We start from the raw sequence: 6,000 nt of genomic DNA, 5'->3' as shown, positions 1-6,000 counted from the left end.
AAACAGCTTTACAAGCTGACTGATGTCATCATCTGTCTATTCTGCATACTTTCTAACGCTCATACCACCCACGCTAACACCCTCACCAAACAAAGTGTACACGCGCAGCACTGACACCATTTGGTGACAAAACAGCTCCCACAGCACCGAAACCCACGGGTGCTACAGAGCTAAATTTTACAGATTTTATCTTCGGCTGCATAGTGGTGCCATTTGACCTTGGGGCTACATATAAAATCAAAATAAATGTTCCAATTAATTTGTATACATCTCAAGTTGTTGATGCTAACAGATGTTAAGATATTGATACAGGATTTATTTACCAGTGCTAAATATACCTCTTTCCAAAAATCCAGGTCCACATAACTCAAATAGAAATAAACCAGAAATATAAGTGCAAATAGGATTGATTTGGCTGGGCTTCAAAGGCTGGATTATTCACAGACACAGTTCAAACACTATAGCTATAAGCAACGTACTTATTACATAAGGCAGGATTTTCTGTTTGGGGTCAGAACCCCACCTTGGAACCACTTCTGGGTCCCGACCCCAGTCCGAGGTGGAAGCAGTCACAGGTCCTGATTTTCGCCAAGGTTACCACTAATTGGCTGGAAGACGGATTTGGTGGCCAATTAGTGGCAGCGGGCATGGGAAGGAGGCAAGAGTTTGAAAGCGTGGGCATGACAGCAGCCATTATTGTGGCCGCCGTCTTGCAACTCAAGGCAGGCAGAAGTCAGCAGGAGGAGGCAGACGCCAGGCACGCCTGGCAGGGCTGCTCCAAGTTTTAGTGATGCCGACCTCGAGGTCAAATTGGAGGGTGTGCAAGATAGGGAAGAGTAGGCCACCCAGCCAAACCAAGCAGGCATGGCTGAAGGTGGCAGAATATGCAAACAGTCACAGTGCCATCAGGAGGACCTGGGTGCAGTGCCACAAGAGATTTAATGATCTTCTATGTTTGCAGCACAACACCCAGATGACAGGCCAGGTCTGCAGCCACCAGCAGACTCACCAGCTGAGCAGCCTGAGGGTGCAAGGTGCTCCTGAACATGGGAGAAATACATGCCCAGGGTAATCACTGACCTGCTTGCAAAGCACAAAGCCCTAACACTATTGAGGAGTTGGCAGCACTGTTAAATACGGCACCTTATCTAAATGAGCTGCTGGAATTGAAGATAGGGTCCAGTATTGCCTTATTTCTCACTCTTTTATCCTGGCAAAAGGAGGCGCAAAATTTGAGGGAGAGTGCCCCAACTCACTATCCTGACTGCAATGGAGAGATGGGAGTTCCTGTAGGAGAGGGTGAAAAGGTATTGAATTCTGTAGATGAAGGGGATTGAGTGCACTTCTCCCCATGTGACAGCATACCAAAACTTCAGCTGCATTGGGAAGCCTCAGCTCTGCAAGGACATCTGCTACCAAAGACAAGTTCTCATGATCTCCTTCATCTGTCCCCCACAGGAGAGGGAGCATGCTAGTGGCACTGCAGCATCACCGAGGTCCTCAGAAGACATGGAAGCCACAGACCCAGCAGCATGACATCATTCAAGCACACCCTCCACCAGAGCAGATAAACTCACATTCATGGGCCCTCATGCACAGTTGGAAAGGGTGGCACTGGGTGAAAAACACGTCACTAGTAAGCAGGAGCAAGTATTTATCCAGTTCAGTTTGAAAGTTACTACAGAATCTGCTTCCATCACCCTTTCAAGCAAAATTCATTCCAGATCACAACCACTTGCTGTGTAAAAAAAACTTGTCGCCACTGGTTCTTTTGCCTCGCCGTGTGGAAATCAAGAAGAATTGTAGAGTCCCTGTTAGATTCTTAGGGCTTCCCCAGGCAATTCTCTAGACTTCAGCATCAATGACCACTCTGGTAAGTGAGCCCTCACTCCTAATGAACTGAAATGTGACTTTAAACACATAATAGCTGGTAAAACAGCATTGCCCAGAGGACAAACAGCAACCCTTGTTACTGCAATTTGCTCATCAAATTGGAACAAAACACTATTGTGTTCTACTAGTCTTTGGGTAGAAGAATTAACACTTAGACCAAGTAGACTATAAACCATACATCATATTTATTAAAAGCAAAAAGTACACAGGAAATATCATTGTAGCTGATTTCACCTCATTACAGAACACTTAACTTGCATAAAAATAACTAAAGTCAGCACATTTTGCTAACTCGCTGAATACAACAGAATCTGGATCAGTGTTCTTAACACAAACTTATACATAGGATTTAGTCTATCAGGGAATCTTGAGATCTATCTCTATGCATCCATAAGAAGAAGATCTGTGAGCATGCTGCCTAAAAAATATTTATATTCTTTGAAGTTCAAATTAGGATACAGGAAATCAAAAGCTGTTTTCCACAGTTGAAGAATTTTTTACATATCCAATTCAAGGTTTCCTGAACCTCACCAAAGTGCTAAACAGAAATACATTTACATGTTACAAAGTAATTTACCTAAAATTAATTTGAGGTCAAAGCATGCAGTCTGTTGTACTTGGTTTGTAATCAAAATATATTTGCATATGAATAAAGCCTTGCCTCCTCAATGAATAAGAAGGGCTAAGGATATCACCTGGTGATTACATCTGTATTTCAACCCAACTGCCTGTTGCAGTAAACAACATTGAAAATAACCAGCCACATCTCAGAAATATAGATAGTAAAAATATATGGGATAGTTTTTGCTCTCATGCATCATCAGCATATCTTTGTTCTGGATACAAGAATGAGGAGAAAATCTGGGAACAAGGACCAAGTGTTCGAAAAGTTCCAGTTGTACATTGCATGGTAGTGTTGGGGGCAGGGCTTCCCAGCCTGTATTTTTAGTTTATGACTTTGCTGTGCACAATTCAGCTGTTACATTGCAACAGTGACTACACTTCAAAGGTACTTCATTGGCTGTAAAGTGCTGGAGTCTAAGCACTGGGATTCTCTCCTGAAACCTTTCTGCTTCTCTACCTCTCTTCCTTTAAGACACTATTTAGGCTGCAACATATCGATGCAGAGAGTAAGTGTGTATTTTGGCAGGGAGAAACCTTGATCTTGCAGGAGGCTATTGTGTTTCTTTGGGTTTTGAGGGCTTTCACCGCTGTTTTCGGCTCTTCACCCATGGTTGTTGTTTTCCTGCTAATTTGGGTCTTGGTGGCTGTCCAGGGAAGACTTCAAACATAATGGCGGCAACCAGCACCAGAGCTCCAGGGGATGTGTAATACTGTTAGGGTGGCGGTGAAAAACAGTGAAGGAGGTGTACCCATGGACCTGACCTTCTTCATTAAGCGAGTCCTTTTTGAATGTTGTAGATTCAAAGCTGCGGACCTCTTCTGCCTGCAGGACTTCCCCAGCAGTGGCTACTTTGACGTGATATTCAAGAACGTGGTGCGATGCATGAAGTTCCTGAAGGTCTTGAAGGAGAGAGGAAATCAGGTGCTGCTCTCCGTTCTCATGGTAGAGCTGCTGTTTACGCTGCCATCACAACGGAAACAGGTGGTGACAATCCTCCTCTACAACCCACAAATTCAAGTCGTGGATGTGCTCATTTTCCTCACGAGGTACGACAAGATGGCCGGGAGCAGCACCAAGCTCAAGGACCTGTTTGGGATTTAGACCAGCAAACAGCAGGTCAAGGTGACCTTGAAGTTGGACGCCAAGGGAACCATCCTCCACCCTCCCTCCAGCTTCGCTATTGGGAGTAGTTAGGGTTACTTGATCTACGTGAGGCAGCTAACAGTTTGGCGTACCTGTGGAAAATCTGGTCCTGTGGCAGCCAACTGCAGCGCAGTGTTCTGAAAGAACTGCAAGCAGCAAGGCCACCAGACAAAGGACTGCAAGCTTAGTGTGCTGCAACCTGTGCGGTGGGGCAGGTCACCTCTAGAAGATCTGCCCAAAACGCTGCCTCAGTTATGCACAGGCGGCGAGAACCAAGGAGGGGCATGAGGAAGGAACGGCGAACGTGGCTGGAGCTGCTAAGGAGACCAGAAACCCTACCCCCACCAAGCCCCCCAACGAGGAAAATTTGTCTAAGGAAGACAAGGAGAAAAAAGAGGGAGCTGCAGCAAGCAGAGAGTTGGCAGGGGGACATGGAAGATGAACATGAAACTGTTGACCCCAGAGAACATTGGGAAACTCAAAAGGGATTACAAAGGTTGGAGAACTGTGAAACTCCTCTTTGAGTCCCCGACACATTAGTGGGAAGCGATCAAGGTGTACATCAAGAGGTTCTTCATCCTCAAAAGGGTTCAGAGGGTGAGAGAGAGTCAGAGGGAAATGTCCTGACTGCAGAAAGGCATGCAGAATTCGGTTCTGCTGCAGTTGATGGGGGTCAAGCTGAAGGAGGATCTCAAAGAACCCCAACAAATTGGTTAAACATGATTTCCTGATTATCTTGAGTTTTTCTAAGTGCCCAGCTATAGCCTCCTTAATGATCGATTCTAACATCTTCCCCATGACAGACATCAAGCTAACAGGCCTACAGTTACCTGCTTTCTGCCTCCCCCTCTTCTTGAATAGAGGGATTATATTTGACACTTTACAGTCTGATGGAACCTTACCCGAATCTAGCGAATTTTGAAAAATTAACACCAACACATCTACTACCTCATTAGCCACCTCTTTTAAGACCCTAGGATGAAGTCCATCAGGACCCAGGGACTTGTCAGCCCGCAGCTCCATCAGTTTGGTCAGTACCGCTTTCCTGGTGATTGTAATTTCACCAAGTTCCTCTCTTCCTTCCACCTGCTGATTTACAGCTATTGTCGGAATGTTTTTTGTCTCCTCTATAGTAAAGACAGAAGCAAAATATTTGTTCATTTCATCCGCCATTTCCTTATTATTTACTATTAGTTCCATAACAGGCTTTAATTTTAAACACACTATGTTTTTAGTTCCCCCTTGGTGAATCCTTGTTCACCGCTTTCCAATTATAAGGCAAAGAAATCAGCATAAACAGGCTTTCTTAGGTTTAAAGAAGAAAAGTTGAAATTTATTAAACTTAAACTCTAAGTCGGTTGACGCCTACGGATACATGACGTGCCCACGCTAGCATGCATACGCGATACACACATGCAAATAGAGATAGAAAAGAGGTGGGGCAAGAGATAACAAAGGAGAAGGTGCAGATTGGACCAGGTTTGCACTTGCTGCTGTTCAATATTCAGTGTATTTACACCTAATCTGTACTAATGCTTTGTCTTTCAACACACCATTAACATATTGTTTGCCTTTGCTCCATGACCTTTTGGTCAGCTATGTGGCCTGGTCCAATCTAGACCTCCTTTGTTATCTCTTGCCCCACCCCCACCTCACTTGCTTATAATCTGTGACTTTTCTAATATTTGTCAGTTCCGAAGAAGGGTCACTGACCCGAAACGTTAACTCTGCTTCTCTTTCCACAGATGCTGCCAGACCTGCTGAGTGATTCCAGCATTTCTTGTTTTTGTTTCAGATTTCCAGCATCCGCAGTATTTTGCTTTTATTTTAGTGTTTAATTCACTGCCACTTCTCTTCCAGGAATGCCTACCTTGAAGAAGTTCTGCTCTTCTCTCCGACGGGATTTTCGTTTGTCTCTTTTACCTTGTTCACCTTCATTGCTTTCTATTTCCCTCCTGGTGTTTGATAAGGTATCTACCAAAACTCGTTTTCACGGCCACATCTCCTTCCTCAGTGACTGTCTCCGGCTCCGACTTATTCCACGTGGATTCCAACTGCAGTTTCACCCATCATGCTTTGAAACCACCCAGGATCACAGGTATCTCCGAGAAATACAACGTTCCTCGGACTGCTACTCTCGCCGCATCCTGAGATCCACACTCAGTGCTATGCGCCGCCACATGCACACACTGGACCTCTCTCTCCAGCAGCACCGTCTCACCTTATCTCAAAGCTGTTCTACTCCGCAGTTTCATCTCATCTTACGTCTCATCCGACACATTAACAAAAAACTTTTTTTCTTCCTTTCAGGTGTTAAGGAACGCAAGCTCCAGCAGCTG

This window comes from Heterodontus francisci, chromosome 12, assembly GCF_036365525.1.
Source record: "Heterodontus francisci isolate sHetFra1 chromosome 12, sHetFra1.hap1, whole genome shotgun sequence".
NCBI classification, from domain to species: domain Eukaryota; kingdom Metazoa; phylum Chordata; class Chondrichthyes; order Heterodontiformes; family Heterodontidae; genus Heterodontus; species Heterodontus francisci.
The sequence above is the reverse complement of the archived record's forward strand: the minus strand, read 5'-3'. Positions refer to the sequence as shown.